The sequence below is a fragment of the Kogia breviceps genome, chromosome X, assembly GCF_026419965.1.
Source record: "Kogia breviceps isolate mKogBre1 chromosome X, mKogBre1 haplotype 1, whole genome shotgun sequence".
Classification (NCBI taxonomy): Eukaryota; Metazoa; Chordata; class Mammalia; order Artiodactyla; family Physeteridae; genus Kogia; species Kogia breviceps.
In genome coordinates, this window is record NC_081330.1 from 26,142,435 (window position 1) to 26,159,177 (window position 16,743).

General features: G+C 33.9%; 1 pseudogene; it reads left to right on the forward strand.

Annotated features, from left to right (window-relative positions):
* Positions 1-14,833: 14,833 nt before the first annotated feature.
* Positions 14,834-15,400, forward strand: LOC131747985 (ferritin heavy chain pseudogene; annotated as a pseudogene).
* Positions 15,401-16,743: the final 1,343 nt, after the last annotated feature.

Here is a 16,743-nt window from a genome sequence, read left to right on the forward strand (position 1 = left end):
CCTCTTCCATTGCGGAGCACAGGCTCCGGATGCACAGGCTCAGTGGCCATGGCTCACCGGCCCAGCCACTCCGCGGCATGTGGGATCTTCCCGGACCGGGGCATGAACTCATGTGCCCTGCATTGGCAGGCAGATTCTCAACCACTGTGCCACCAGGGAAGCCCTCCTCTGCCACCGTGAAGGTCCCTACTCAAGGTGGGAGAGATGAGATGGCGGGATAGTGTAGCGCGGGTCCGACTTGGGGTTTCAGCTGTGGCTTCCTTCCACCCCTGGCTACCTAGCTGCGAAAATAGTTTTTTTATTGTGGTAAAAAACGTAACATTAAATTTACCATCCTTACTATTTTAAAGGGTCCAGTTCAGTAGTGTTAAGTATATTCACACTGTTGTACAACAGATCTCTAGAACTTTGTCATCTTGTAAAACTGAACCTTTGAATCCATTAAATACAAATTTCCCTCTCCCATTCTATCCCTTTGCAACCACCTTTCTACTATCTGTTTCAATGATTTGGACTACTTTAAATAATTCATATGAATAAAATCATAGATGGTTTGTCTTTTTGTGACTGGTTTATTTTATGTAGCATAATGTGCTTAAGGTTTATCCATATTATAGCACATGACAGAATTTCCTTCTTTTTAAGACTGCATAATATTACATTGTATGTATATACCAGATTCTGTTTATCCATTGCTATGGTCTGAACATTTCTGTCTCACCATAATTCTTATGTTTAAATCCTAATCCCTTAAGGTAACAGTGTTTGTAGGTGGGGCTATACATTCTTTCCAAGATCTTTACATGAGACATATACAAATATTTATGATATACTAGATTATAAGGCAAATTTCATCAAAATTTTGTAAGACAAACTTTGCAGAACACATTTTCTACAATTAAGTTATAAATCAATTTTTAGATGACTAGTGTAACATATTTGAAAATTAAGAAATTTACTTTTAAATAACATAGATCAAAGAAGAAATAACAGACAAAAGAAAGTATGTTGAAATGATCAATAATGAAAACATAACAAACGGGTGGACACAAATAAGCAACATAAAGAGGAAATTTTGTGATACTGAATGTCCATACTAGAAAACAGGAAAGTCTATAAATAAATTATGCATATAAATTAATGTATATAAAGAAGTAAAAAAGGGAAAATAAGCTAGAGTAAGTAAAACTAATAAATACAGAACAGAAATGAACAAAACAGAGACCGAAACAAAGTTGATATAGTAAGAAAAGTTGGTTCTTTGAAAAGATCAATCAAATTTATCCTCTAGGTAAGACTGAGAAAACAAGAAAATAGAGCAGGCACAACTAATGAATATCAGGAATTAAGATTAATAAAATTAAACAAAATTAAAATTAACAAAATTAAAGATGGTTATAGACATTAAAATTTTAAAAGAGAATGTTAACTTTATGATAATGTATTTGTAAAGTTAAAAGAAATAGGTTCGGAAGATAATATAACAATGAAATTGATAAAAGAATTGAAAATCTGAATATGTCAGTAGTATGAATATTAAAAAAGAAATTATATTAATAATGTATCTTCCCACTGAGAAAATATACTGAATGTTCACAAGAGAAACAATTTTAATAGTAGAGAAACTCTTCTAGAAAGTAGAAGAGTGTAGACACATAAACTCTTTTTATTAAGCTAAATGATCTTGGTCAAAAACCTATCAATAGTATTGTAATGAAGCAAAACTTACAGATCAATTATTCTTGTAAACTTCAAAATCCTAAACAAAATGCAAATCAAATATAAAATGTATATTATAAAAAGTATATTACAACATAACTATATTAAATTTATCAGAGAAACATAAGGTGAGTTTAATATCAGTTATATATAAAAAGTATATTACAGGGCTTCCCTGGTGGCACAGTGGTTGAGAGTCTGCCTGCCGATGCAGGAGACATGGGTTCGTGCCCCAGTCTGGGAAGATCCCATGTGCTGCAGAGTGGCTAGGCCCGTGAACCATGGCCACTGAGCCTGCATGTCCAGAGCCTGTGCTCCACAGCGGGAGAGGCCACAACAGTGAGAGGCCTGTGTACTGCAAAAAAAAAAAAAAAAAAAAAAAAAAGTATAACATAACTATATTAAGTTTATCAGAGAAACATAAGGTGAGTTTAATATCAGGTAATTCAGTAGTATGAACATTTGCATTAGGCAATTAAACAAGAAACATCACATGATAATTTCAAAATATGCAGAAAAAGCATCTGATAAATCCAATATTAGTTCATGTTAAAGCTTAGTAAGGTAAGACTGAAAAGATCCACTCTTATTCTAATCAGGAGGATTTACAACCTCCCTGAAGAACAACAATGACAACAACTACAACCAATCTCATACATAATAGTGAAAGTTTGAAAAGTTGCCCATGCTACTCAACATTATACCAGAGGTGGTAACAAGAACATTAAGGCAGAAAAAAATATATTAAAAATTAGAAAGAGGAAGGGAGCCATAACCGTTCAATGGGGGAAGTACAGTCTTCAACAAATGGTGCTGGGACAATAGGATATCCACACGCAAAAGAATGAAGTTGGAATCCTACATTCCATGACATACAAAACTTAACTCAAAATAAATCAAGGACCAAAATTTAATAGCTAAAATTATAAAATTCATACAGGAAAACATGGCTAGATACTCTGCTTATGGTCTCACCCAGCTAAAATAAAAATATTGACCAGAGTTTCAGTTCTTGTCTGGGGCTCAGGCTCCTCTGCCAGGCTCACTTACGTTAAAAGAATTCAATTCCTTGTGGCTGTAGGAATGATATGTTATTCTTATGACAAAGGAATCCCTTCTTCTTCAAGATAATTACAGTGTGTTAAATCCTTACCATTCCTTAGATCTCTCTTACTTCTTCTTAAGCCTTTCTCTTCACTTTTAAGGGCTCAGGTGTTTACATTTGGACCATCTGAACAATTCAGGATAATCTCATCATATTCACAGGGTCCTGGGAGATTGGGTCTGTGAATTAGCATGTGGATTTTTTGAGGAAGGGGGCATATTTTTGCCTACCACAATGGCATATGTAAAAAATATCTAAAAGAATCAACTGATAAATATTTTAGTATTAATAAGGCAGCTAAAAGATAAGGCAGTTTAGTAGGTTTGTTGGCTATATACAACATTAACTTTAAAAAATATTAATTGTATTTCAACATTCCAGTAACACACACAGAAAATAAAGTATACCATTCACAATACTGTCAAAATCATGAAGTAAGAACAAATGTATCAGAGTATTGCAGTTGTCTTTGGAGACAATCATAAAATTTTAATAGGAGATATTAAAGATTTCCTGAATGTAGAGATATATCATGTTAATGAATTTATGGACTTAATATTTTAAATATGTCCATTACCCCCACATCAATTTTAGATTCAATAGAACTCCAATTAAAAAAACACAGATTATATTGTGGGACTTCACAACTGATTTTTAAATCTTGTATGGAAACAGAAAGGATCAAGAATACCCAAGCCATTCCTGAAACAAAATACAAGGGTTGAATAACTTGCTTTAATAGTTTAAAAAATAAGGGGCCAGATCAAGGTGGCAGAATAGAAGGACACGAAGCTCACCTCCACCCACAAATACATCAAAAGTACATCTACACATGGAACAATTCTCACAGAATACCTGCTGAGCACTGGCAGAAGATCTCATAAAAACAAAACCACAAGGAAGATCACCACATAACATAAAATATTAGCAAACTGAATGCAACAGCACATTAAAAAAAGATCATACACCACGATCAAGTTGGATTCATCCCATGGTCACAAGTATGGTTCAACATATGCAAAACAATTACTGTGATATACCACATCAACAAAAGAAAAGACAAAAACCACATAACCGTTTCAATAGATGCAGAAAAAGCCTTTGATAAAATTAGACATCCATTCATGATAAAAACTCTTAACAAAGTGGGTATAGAAGGAAGATATCTCAACATAATAAAAGCTATTTATGATAAACCAACAGCCAACATAAAACTCAACAGTGAAAATCTGAAAGGCTTCACAGTAAAATCTGGAAACAAGGATGCCCATTCTCACCACTTCTACTCAACATAGTATTGGAAGTCCTAGCCACAGCAATCAGACAAGAAAAAGAAATAAAAGGTATCCAAATAGGAAGAGAAGAGATAAAATTGTCATTATATGCAGATAACATTATACAATATAGAGAAAACCTCAAAGACTCCACACAAAACTACTAGAACTGATAAACAGATTCAGCAAGGTAGCAGGATACAAGATTAAAATACAGAAATCTGTTGTGTTTCTTCACACTAACAATAAAATATCAGAAAGGAAAAGTAAAAAGATTTTAAAAATCCCTTCTAAAATCTCATAAGAAAAAAAAAAAAAAGGACACTTAGGAATAAACCTGACCAAGGAGGGGAAAGACTTACATGCTGAGAATTATAAAACATTGAGGAAGGAAATTGAAGATGATTCAAAGAAATGGAAAGATATCCAATGCTTTTGGATTAGAAAAATCAATACTGTCAAAATGGTATTACTACCAAAAGCAATCTACAGATTTAATGCAATCCCTATCAAAATACCCATGACATTTTTCACAGAACTAGAACAAACAACCCTAAAACTTATATGGTACCACGAAAGACCCAGAAATGCCAATCAATCCTGAGGAAAAAGAACAAAGTAGGAGCCATAACCCTCCCAAACTTCAGACAATACTACAAAGCTACACTAATCAAAACAGAATGGTATTGGCACAAAAACAGACATATGGATCAATGGAATAGAAGAGAGAGTCCAGAAATAAACCTACGAACCTACAGTCAGTCTTCAACAAAGGAGGCAAGAATATACAATGGAGAAAAGACAGTCTCTTCAGCAAATGGTGTTGGGAAAGCTGGACAGCCACATGTAAGTCAATGAAGTTAGAACACACCCTCACACCATACACAAAAATAAACTCAAAATGGATTAAAGACTTAAATGTAAGACATGATAACATAAAACTCCTAGAAGAGAGCACAGGAAAAACATTCTCTGACATAAATTGTAATTGTACCAATGTTTTCTTCAGTCAGTCTCCCAAGGCAACAGAAATAAAAGCAAAAATAAACAAATGGGACCTAATCAAACTTATAAGCTTTTTCACAGCAAAGGAAACCATCAACAAAACAAAAAGACAACCTACGGACCAGGATAAAATATTTGCAAACAATGTGACTGAGAAGGGCTTAAATTCCAAAACATGAAAACAGCTCATACAAGTAAGTAACAAAAAAACCTAACAACCTAATAATATAATGGACAGAAGATCCAAATAGACATTTTTCCAAAGAAGACACACGGACGGCCAATATGCACATGAAAAGATGCTCAACATAGCTAATTATTAAAGGAATGCAAATCAAACCTGCAATGAGGTACCACCTCACACTGGTCAGAATGGCCATGATTAAATAGTCTACAAATAACAAATGCTGAAGAGGCTGTGGAGAAAAGGGAACCCTCTTATACTGTTAGCAGGAATGTAAATTGGTGCAGCCACTATGGAAAACAGTATGCAGGCTCCTCAAAAAACTAAAAATAGAGTTGTCGTATTATCCAGCAATCCCGCTCCTGGGCATATATCTGGAGAAAACTATAATTCGAAAAGATACATGCACTCCTATGTTCATAGCAGCACTATTTACAACAGTCAAACATGAAAGCAACCTAAATGTTCACTGACAGATAGATAAAGAAGATGTGGTACATATATACAATGGAATACTACTTAGTCATAAAAGAATGAAATAATGCAATTTGCAGCAACATGGGTGTACATAGAAATTATTATACTAAATGAAGTAATAAGTCAGAAAGACAAATATCATATGATATCACTTATATGTGGATGGAATCTAAAATATGACACAAATGAATTTATTTATGAAACAGAAACAGACTCACAGACATAGAAAATAAACTTATGGTTACCAAAGAGGGAAAGGGATGGGGGAGGGATAAATTAGGAGTTTCGGATTAGTAGATACAGTCTACTATATATATAAAATAGACAAAAGCAAGGTCCTACTATATAGCACAGGGAACTATATTCAATGTCCTGTAATAAACCATAATGGAAAAGAATATGAAAAAGAATATATATATGAAACTGAATATATATAAAAAACTTAATTACTTTACTGTACACCAGAAACTAACACAACATTGTAAATCAACTATACTTCACTAAAAAAATAAATTAAAAAGTTTAAAAATGTACTTTTAAAGTAAAATAATCTGACAGCATGGTATTTGGACATAGATGGGTAAATAAATCACTCAGAATGAAAATAAAAATCCTAGAAACTGAGTAACCTATGTATGGACAATTGATGTACGAAAGAGATGGCCTTGAAGAAAAGCAAGAAAGAATGAACTTTACAAAAAGTCATGTGGTGACAACTGATGAATCATATGAAACAGGACTTTTACTGCATATCATATGCAAAGATCAATTCCAGGTTGACATCAGCAAAAATGGCAGAATAAATGATCCCCAATTTTACCATGCATAAGCAAGAAAAAACAGGCAAAAACTGTCAGAATCAACTTTTTTTAGATTCTGGAAACTTACCAAGGCTTGCAACAATCTGGAGAATGTACTTGCTCAAAAAAAGAAAAAAAAAAGAAAAGAACGATTCTCAGTAAGAACTGAGAATTTTGTGGCATTTAACTTACCCCATACCATACCCAGCTCCCTTTCTCCATGGTAGCCATGAAAATAACAGACCACTGGACCACTTTGCTGGCACCAAAGGAAAAAGAACAGACCTTATTCACATAGAGTTGTAATTAATTATTTGTTCTGACCTGTCTGGTATCTCCCTAGAAAACTGGCTCAAGCGTTAGTTTTTATGTTAGTAACTTGCAGGTTTAGTGTTAAAGCAGCTTGCAAATTGGGGGCAGCATTTCCTGCAAACCTTGCAGGCTAAAACAATCTTAGGTTCCTGCCACCTGAGATGATAGGTGTTGTGTAACAGCTGTGGAAAACAACAGACTAACCAAAAAGTTTGGGAGGTTTTATGGAATGAATTGTGTCCCCTCAAAATTCATATGTTGAAACCCTAACCCCAGAATCTTAGAATATGACTATATTTGGACATGCGTGCACACAGATAAAAGGTCATGTGAGAGAGGCCTTAGGAGAAATCAAACCTGCCAACACCTTTCTCTAGGACTTGAAGTCTCTAGAACTGTGAGAAAATAAATTTCTGTGGTTTAAGCCACACAAGTCTGTGATATTTTGTTATGGTAGCCCTAGCAACTAACACAGGAGGAACGTCCCTAAAACTTTGGAAAGTTGCAAAATATTCCTGGGATCTAGAAGGTCTATAATTTTCTAATGTCACATTTTATAACATTTATATGAAATTTGCAGAATAGGCAAGTCCATAGAGACTGAAAGTAGAATAGTGATTGTCAGGGGATGGGAGTGATGGGTGATTGACATTAACTCCTAATGACTATGGTTTTATTATGGGGTAGTGGAAAGTTCTGGAACTAGACAGTGGTGAGAGCTATACAACATAGTAAATATATTATAATCCACTTAGGTGTACACTTTAAAAATGCTGAATTATATGCTATATAAAATATATCCCCAAATTTACAAATGCTATAAGAATCAATTCCAGGCAGAAAAAATGACTAATGCATGAAAGGGGAAACTATACATTTTTAGGAGATGCATAAGACAATATTTTTATGATTTCATCTTGAGGGAAAGATGTGTTAAACTAGATGAAAACAGCCATATGCATGAAGGAAATACTGATAAACTCAATTACATTAATCTCTCTTCATCTAAAGACACAATAAAACTGTGAGAAGGTAAAAGAAAGTAAGGAGAGGATGTGTGCAACATGTATATTTAACTAAGTATATGTATATAATACATACCAACAAACAAAAATTACAAGAAGCCATTAAGAAAATCTCCAAATACCAGTTTTTCAAAATAGGCCATAAATTTTACTATACTTTACAAAAGAGGATATACCAATTACCACTAAACATGTAAACATACCTTTAACTTCATTAGTAAATCAGACAAATTCAAATTAAAATCTCAATGAAACATTATTGCATACATACCAGATTGGCAATTATTAAAATCTTTGATGACACCAAATGTTGGTAAAATTGTGAAGCAAAGGAGAATCTCATGCATGACTGGTAGATTGTAAGTTGTTCAACTATGCTGGAAAAAATATTAGCATTATCTACTCATTTAAATAACACTTGACTTGTAATATAGCAATATCCCATCTAAGTATATAAAGCAGAATGAATCTTGTACATGCTTGCTAGTAGATATGAAAAATATTTGCAGCAGCAGTGTTTGTAATGATTTTCAATTGGAAAAAACTTCAAATGTCTATCAATAGAATGAACAAACTTGGAGATATTCATACAATAGAATAGTATACGGCAAAACAAATGAAATAACTATAGCTATATTTAATGACGTTAGATTCTCACAATGTTGAGCAATAAATAAAAAAGAAAGTAATACAGTAGTGCACTCATTTTGCATCACACTCAAAATCAAGGAAAAATAATATATGTATAGACATATTATATAAGTAGTAAAATTATAAAGAAAAGCAAGGTAATAATTATCATAAAAGTCAAAATATTTAGAATGGGGGGAAAGGATAGACACATGAGGGATTTCTGAGATACTAAAAATGATCTATTTTTTTTCACTTTGGTTGTTACAAATTACACATACTTCATAATTATTCTTTACATTGTGCTTTATGCACTATTATTTATGTAAAATACATCTCAAAATAAAAATAGATATAGATAGATAGATATAGATATAGATAGATATAGATGATGCTAGCAATTTTCCAGATGGGGAAAATAAGTTTTTATTCCTTCCTCACAACGTATGCAAAAATTCAGTTGTATTAAATATAGTAAATAGTTAAACTTGAGAGGCTAGGAAAAGCTTTCTTATATAAGAAACATATATTACAAATGTTTAAGGAAAGCAATAATAAAAATAATACTTGAAAGTTTTGACCCTTTCTTGCTTTCTTACTATCTCCAATTTTCTTTTACAATCAATTTATTTTTGATAAGGTAATACATTCTTATGATTCTCTCTCTATCATCTACCTTCTTGTAGGTCTTTGGCTTTAATATAAGGGTAGTGAGGGACTCATTAAATGAGTCTGGAAGTGTTCCCTCGTCTTCAATTTTGTGGAAAAGTTTGGTATTTTTTCCTAAGAATTCACTAGTGAAGCCATCTGACTCTGTGCTTTTCTTTTTTGGGAGGTTTTTGATTACTGATTCAATCCCCATATTAGGTATAGGTCTGTTCAGACTTTCTTCATGTTTTAGTCTTGGTAGGTTGTATGTTTCCAGGAATTTACTCATCTTTTCTAGACTATTCACCTTGTTGGTATATAATTGTCCATAGTAGTGTCCTTATGATTCTTTGTATTTCTTTGGCACAAGTTGTAATGTCTCTCATTTCTGATACTGATTGTTCTCTCTTTTTCTTAGTCTATCCAAGGGTTTTTTCGCTTTTTAAAAAATCTTTTCAAAAAACAGTTGTGAGTTTCACTGTTTTTTTCTATTGTTTTCCCATTTTCTATTTTGTTTATTTCTGTCTTTGTTTTTTTAATTCCTTCTGCTAACTTTGGGCTTTGTTTTTCTTTTTCTAAATCCTTGAGGTATGAAGTTAGATTTTTTGAGATCTGTCTTCTTTTATAATGTAGACTTTTCTAACTATGAACATCCCTCTTAGTACTCTTTTTCTCAATTTCATATGTTTGGGTATGTTGTGATTTTATTTTTGTCTTGAGGTATTTTCTAGTTTCCTCTGATTCTTTTTTGACCCAATCATTGTTCAAGAGTGTATGGTTTAATTTCCACATATTTGTGAATTTTTCAGTTTTCCTTCTGCTACTGATTTCTCTTTTCATTCCACTGTGATCAGAAATGATACTTGGTATGATTTTAATCTTAAATTTGTTAAGACTTGTTTCATGACCTAATATGTGATCTATCCTAGAGAAGGATCCATTCTCAGTTGAGAAGAATGTGTATTGTGGTGTATTGTGGTATTGAGTGGAAAGTTTATAGAAACTTTTTTTGTTACATTTGGCCTATAGTGTTATTGAAGTCCTCTGTTTGCTTACTGATCTTCTGTCTGGATATTCCGTCCCTTCTTGAAAGTGTGGTACTGAAATCTCTTACTCTTCCTGTATTGCTATCTATTTCTTGCTTCAGTTCTACCAGTGTATGCTCTGATACTGAGTGCAAATATCTTCTTGGTGGATTGACCCTTTATCATTATATAATATCCTTCTTTATTTCTTGTGAGAGTTTGTAATTTAAAATCTATTTTGCCTGATAATATAAGTCAACCCTGCTCTCTACTGTTTACCAATGACATGGAATATTATCTCTTTTCATCCCTACACTTTCTGCCTATATGTGTCCTTAAATCTAAAGTGATTTTCTTAGTACGATAGTTTCTAGGTCCATCCAAGTTGCTGCAGATGGCAATATTTCAATAGTTCATCCTTTTTCACAGAGTACTATATTCATATCTTGTAATAACCTATAATGAAAAATAATCTGAAATATACATTTTATATATTTAAATGAATAGAAATGAATCACTTTGCTGTACACCTGAAACTAATATAATACTGTGAATCAACTGTACTTCAATTAAAAAAAAAACCAGTGATTTTCTTGTAGATAGCATATAGTTAGTCCTGCTTTTAATCCCTTCAGCCATTCTATGTTTTCTAATTGGAGAATTTAATCTATTTACATTTAAATTATTATTCTTAGGAAAATATTTACTATTGCCATTCGTTGTTTTCTGTTAGTCTTTTAATTCTTTTGTCTGTCTGTTCCCCTTCGTCTTGCTTTGTGTTTTTTGATATTTTGAATTGATATACTTTCATTCCTTTCTCTTTTGTATAATTTCTATAGGTATTTTTTGGTTACTTTGGGGTTATGCAATACATATATAATATTATTATATTTTATAAGAATATAATATATCTTATAACAGTCTTTTTTTAAGCGGATAACTAGAGTTCAACTTCATACAAATGCTCTACACTTTAACTTCTCCCCTCTCCAGTCCATGTTATCATTGTCAGAATTTACAGCCTATCTCCAGAAGTCAGCTTTCTCTTGCCATGACAGGCACCATACAACCTCTAGGTTTCCTCTTACTTCCCGCAAGAGAAAGCATCTAATGTGGAGAGAGTCTATGTCTCAAGCCTGACATTCAAACATTTGCAAACTTGTGGAGGATTTTGATAATGCTGCTAGAGTTTGCTTACTGCCTAAGTATCCTTGGGTCTGGAAAGAATTTAAATGAAACTTTTCACTGTTTTTTTTTTTCAAAAATTCTTTCTGAGTGGGTGTCATGAATACACATCACAATTTACAGGTATTCATATTGTGTAGCCTTTAACACATTTTTAAGTATAGTTTTAAAAAATACTTTTGTCTTTAACTTTTATACTAGAATTAAAAAGTGATTTACCCACCACCTCATTGTCCATCTTTATAAGAGCTATTTCTAATTCTCTATAAGGAAAATCACATATTAGGGTTGGTTTCTGGAGATTTCTCTGTTTCTTTTGTTTGGAACATCTTTATCTGATTCCTTATTTTCATAGATTTTCTGTGTTGGTGTCTATGCATTTGACAAAGCAGACAGCTCTTTCAGTCTTCACTGACTTGCCTCATATAGAAGAAGACCCCTGCCAATCAGCCCGGCCAGAGATTTTGGGGACCTCTACCAACTCTTTCCCTACCCAGGGAAAAGCAGGCATCTGTGGCTTTTGTCCACTCCCTCCATGCTGAGTCCAGGAGGTAGGGGTAGCTATGGCATCTACCAGCCCAAGATGCTACCTCCATTCTTCATCAGGTGGCTAGACTGTGCTAGATCTATCAGAGCTTCAAGACTAGTGAGAACGATGTTAGTTCTTTGGTCAGCCCTGGAAAAGTGGGGGCATTGGACATACAGATCAACTCTTTTCCTTCTCAGGGGCAAGCTGAAAACTGGGATTTTTTAATCCATTAACCCTGTGTTGATCATGGGAGAGAAACAATGGCATCTACACATGAGCTGCCACTGGCCCATCAGTACTTCAGAACTGGTGAAACAGATGCTATTTCTTTTTTTTAATTTTTATGTTTCTTCAATTGAAGTATAGTTGATTTACAATGTTGTGCCAATCTCTGCTGCACAGCAAAGTGACTCAGTTATACATATACAGACATTCTTTCCTTTATATTATTTTCCATTATGGTTTATGACAGGATACTGAATATAGTTCCCTGTGCTATACAGTACAGATTCCATTCCTTTGTGCAGCCCTGGAGAGGATGGATTGCTGATGCATGGATCAACTCTTTCCCTCCCAAGGGGGAAGCTGAGAGCTGAGATTTTTTTTGTCTGCTCACTGTGCAGAGCAGGAGATAAGATCAATGGCATTTTACCATCCCAATGTGCACTTCTATTCTCTCTGTGCTGGCTAGATTGTGCCAGATTCATCAGATCTCCAAAACAGCAGGCAGTCATCTAAGAAACCCCCTTGGAAAAGACAGGGTCCCGATGCATGAAGCTACACTTTCCCTCCCTGGCATGAAGTTTGCACAATAATGATAGGTAATTACACACCCAGACAATTTTACTGGTGAATACCATCAAACATTTAAGGAAGGAATAACACCAATCTCACACAAACATTTTTAGAAAATAACAGAAATAAGAACATGTCACAAATGATTGTATGAGACAATGTGATTTTGATACAAAAGCCTGACAAGGGCATTATAAGAAAATTATTTTATAGTTCAAAGCTACTCAGGAGCATAGCATCAAAATTCCTTAAGAAAATATTATGAATTGAATCCATCAATATTTTAAAAAATGGAAAATAGATTATAACAAAGTGGGTTTATCTCAGGAATGTGAGGTTGGTTTAAAATTCCAAAATCCATCTAAATCACCACAAATCTATTTAAAAAATAAGAAGCAAAAGTAATGATCTCAATAGATATAGAAAAGAATTTTCTTTTAAGAAATTCAACACTAAATCATAATAACTAATTTCAGCACACTGTAAGTAGGAGGGAACTCCCTCAGTCTACTAAAATGCTTGTAGCAAAGATCTATAGCTAACATCAAGCTTACTGTTATTATATTGAAGTTTCCACCTAAAATAGGGAAAAGTCAGGGATGTCTTCTCTCATTACTTCTAATCAACATTAGAAGTAGGTCTTAACCAAGTAATAAGACAAAATAGTAAATAAATACATAAATATTGGATAAGAAGTAAAACTATTGTTATTTTCAGAGAGTATGATTATATGCTAGAAAAAATCTGCAGAAATCTATTAATAAAAATATTAGAACTCTAATTCACATAAGTTAAAATATAAAAAAAGCAACTGCATTAACATATACTAGCAACAAAATATTGAGAATTTTAATTCTGAAATATCATTAAACTGGCATGAAAATATTAAAGAGTTAGGAATAAATTTAATGAAATTTTCCAAGAGCTCATGACTGAAAACCCCATGACATAGATAAGAAATATTAAAGAATGGTTACATAAATGGAGAGATTATTTATGTTCATTAATTGAGAGAATATTGCTATGATACTGAAGAAACTGACAGTCTGATTCTACAATTTATGCTACAGAAGAGCTAGTATTAGTTTTCAAAAGGATAGTGATATTGTGCGACATTTAGTCCCAGATATCAAGACTTACAAAGAAGCTTCATTAACTAAGACAGAATGGTATTGATATATGGATAGATGAATCAATAAATGGAATAAGGGAATTCAGAATGAGACCTAAGCTTATATGGTCATTTGACTTTCCACAAATATATTTCTACAATTTAATGGGGAAAAGAAAGTCTGTCTTATCAACAAATGGTACTGGGACAACTGGATATGATTATGGGGAAAAAAATGAACTTGGCTGCTATCTTACTCCACACACAAAATTTCACTTCAGGACGATCATAGACATAAGTGTAAAAACTTTATATACCTGCTGGAATAAAACACAGAAGAATATCTTCGCAATCTATGAATATGAAATAAAAACTTTCTCAGCAGGGAAAGCTGAATTTATCCCAAATGGACATACAATATAATAACTGATAAAAGAAGTTCATCAGACTGTAGATAAATTATATATGACAGAAAATTGGATCTGCAGTAAAGACAAAGTAAACACCTGTACTGATTCAATTAATAAATGGTCTAACACTAGAATTAAAAGGCAGAGATTGTCAGACTAGATTTAAAAGCAAGATTAAACTCTATGGTGTTGAGTAGAAACAATTTAATAAAAAAGGCACAGAGTGACAGTAAACAGTTAAGGAAAGTTATAAAAATTGAATATGAATCATATTAAAGTGGATGTAAAAAGCTATATTAAGTAAAAATTGACAGACTAAAATAGAAAAATCAGCACTCATAGAGAATAAACATCCCTCTTCCAGTACCTGATACAAAATGTAGAAAAAAAAATCAGTGAAGATACAAGAGATTTGAAAACCACCAACTTGATCTAGTTGACATTTAAAGAATGCTATACCGGCCACAGTCTTCGCGGAGAGTCACCGAGGTTTCCTGCTTCAACAGTGCTTGGATGGAACCACGCGCTCGTCCCCCACTCCGGCCGGCCGCTCAGAGCCAGCCCTCACCACCACCTCACAGCGCCCTCTGACCGCCTCTCCTCAGCCGCCGGCCATGATGACCGCATCCCCCTCGCAAGTGTGCCAGAACTACCACCAGCACTCGGAGGCTGCCGTCATCTGCCAGATCAGCCTGGAGCTCTATGCTTCCTACGTCTACCTATCCATGTCATACTATTTTGACCGCGATGATGTGGCTTTGAAAAACTTTGCCAAATACTTTCTTCACCAGTCTCACGAGGAGAGGGAACATGCTGAGAAACTGATGAAGCTGCAGAACCAACGGGGTGGCCGAATCTTCCTTTAGGATATCAAGAAACAAGACTGTGATGACTGGGAGAATGGGCTGAATGCAATGGAATGTGCACTAAACTTGGAAAAAAGTGTGAATCAGTCACTACTGGAACTGCACAAACTGGCCACTGACAAAAATGACCCCAATTTGTGTGTCTTCATTGAGACTCTTTACCTGAACGAGCAGGTGAAAGCCATCAAAGAATTGCGTGACCATGTAACCAACTTACGCAAGATGGGGGCCTCCAAATCTGGCATGGCAGAGTATCTCTTTGACAAGCACACCCTGGGAAACGGTGATAATGAGAGCTAAGCCTTAGGTTGGCTTCCCATAGCCACGGGGATGATTTCCCTGGTCACCAAGGCAGTGCACGCATGTTTGGGTTACCTTTACCTTTTCTATAAGTTGTACCAAAACATCTACAAGCTCTTTTCTTAGTCCCATTCCTTCAAATAGACTAATTTGTTACCCCTCTGGTCACAATAAGAACGCTATACCAACAAGTGCAGCATATATGTACAAGTGAAGGGAACATTCACCAAGGTAGAAGGTATACTAAGCCATAAGACCAAATCCTCAACAAATTTAAAAGAATTGAAACCATACAGTAATATCGTATTAGTTTCCTAGGCCTGCAATAACAAAGTACCATAAACTGGGGAGTTTAAAACAACAGAAATTTATTGTTTCAGTTCTGGAGGCAAGAAGTCTGAAACCCATGAGTCACCAGAGCCAATCTCCCTCTAAAACCTATAGTGGAATCCTTCCTTGCATTTTCTTAGCTTCTGGTGGTTTGTCAGCAATCTTTGACATTCTTTGGCCTGTTCATGCATCACTCTGATTCTCTGCCTTCACATGACTTTTCCCCTGTGCCTATCTTCACATGGCTGCCTTCTTATATGGACACCAGTCATATAGGATTAAGGGTTCACCCGACTCCAGTATGACCTTATCTTAACTAATTACATCTACATTGATTCTGCTTTCAAATAAGGTCACATTCTGAGGTACTGGGGGTTAGGACATCAGCATATCTTTTTTTTCGGGTGGGAACATATCTCAACCCATACCAAATAGTATGGAGAGATTCCCTCAACTTTGGAATTTCTGCAACATGTATTAATAATCCATGGGTCAAAAAAGAAATCATAAGAAAAAATAGTGAATATTGTGATCTGAACACCTACCATATATATCAATAATGGATATCCAAGTATCAAAATTTGTGGTATGTATCCAAAGCAATACTTAGAATTTTATAAATATAAATAACTGCTAGAAAAAAAGATTTAAAAATGACCTAAGCTTGTACCGTAAGAGCACTAGTAAAAGAGCAAATTAAACCTAAAATAATAGAAGGTAAGTAATAAAACTAAGATGATAAATCAAGAAATAGGAAACAGATAACAATAGATAATAAAGTTAAGATATGGGTTTTTTGGGGAAAAATAATAAAAATTGTAGATACTAACCAGACTGATTTAAAAAAAAAGATATACATATTGCCTAGAGCAGTAATTAAAAAGGGAATATCACTAAACATATTAAAAGGACTACAGACATTAAAAGGGTAATAAAGTAATATTATAAATCTGTTTATATCATTAAATTCAACAACCTACCTAACTGGAGATATTTATTGAAAACCATGAATT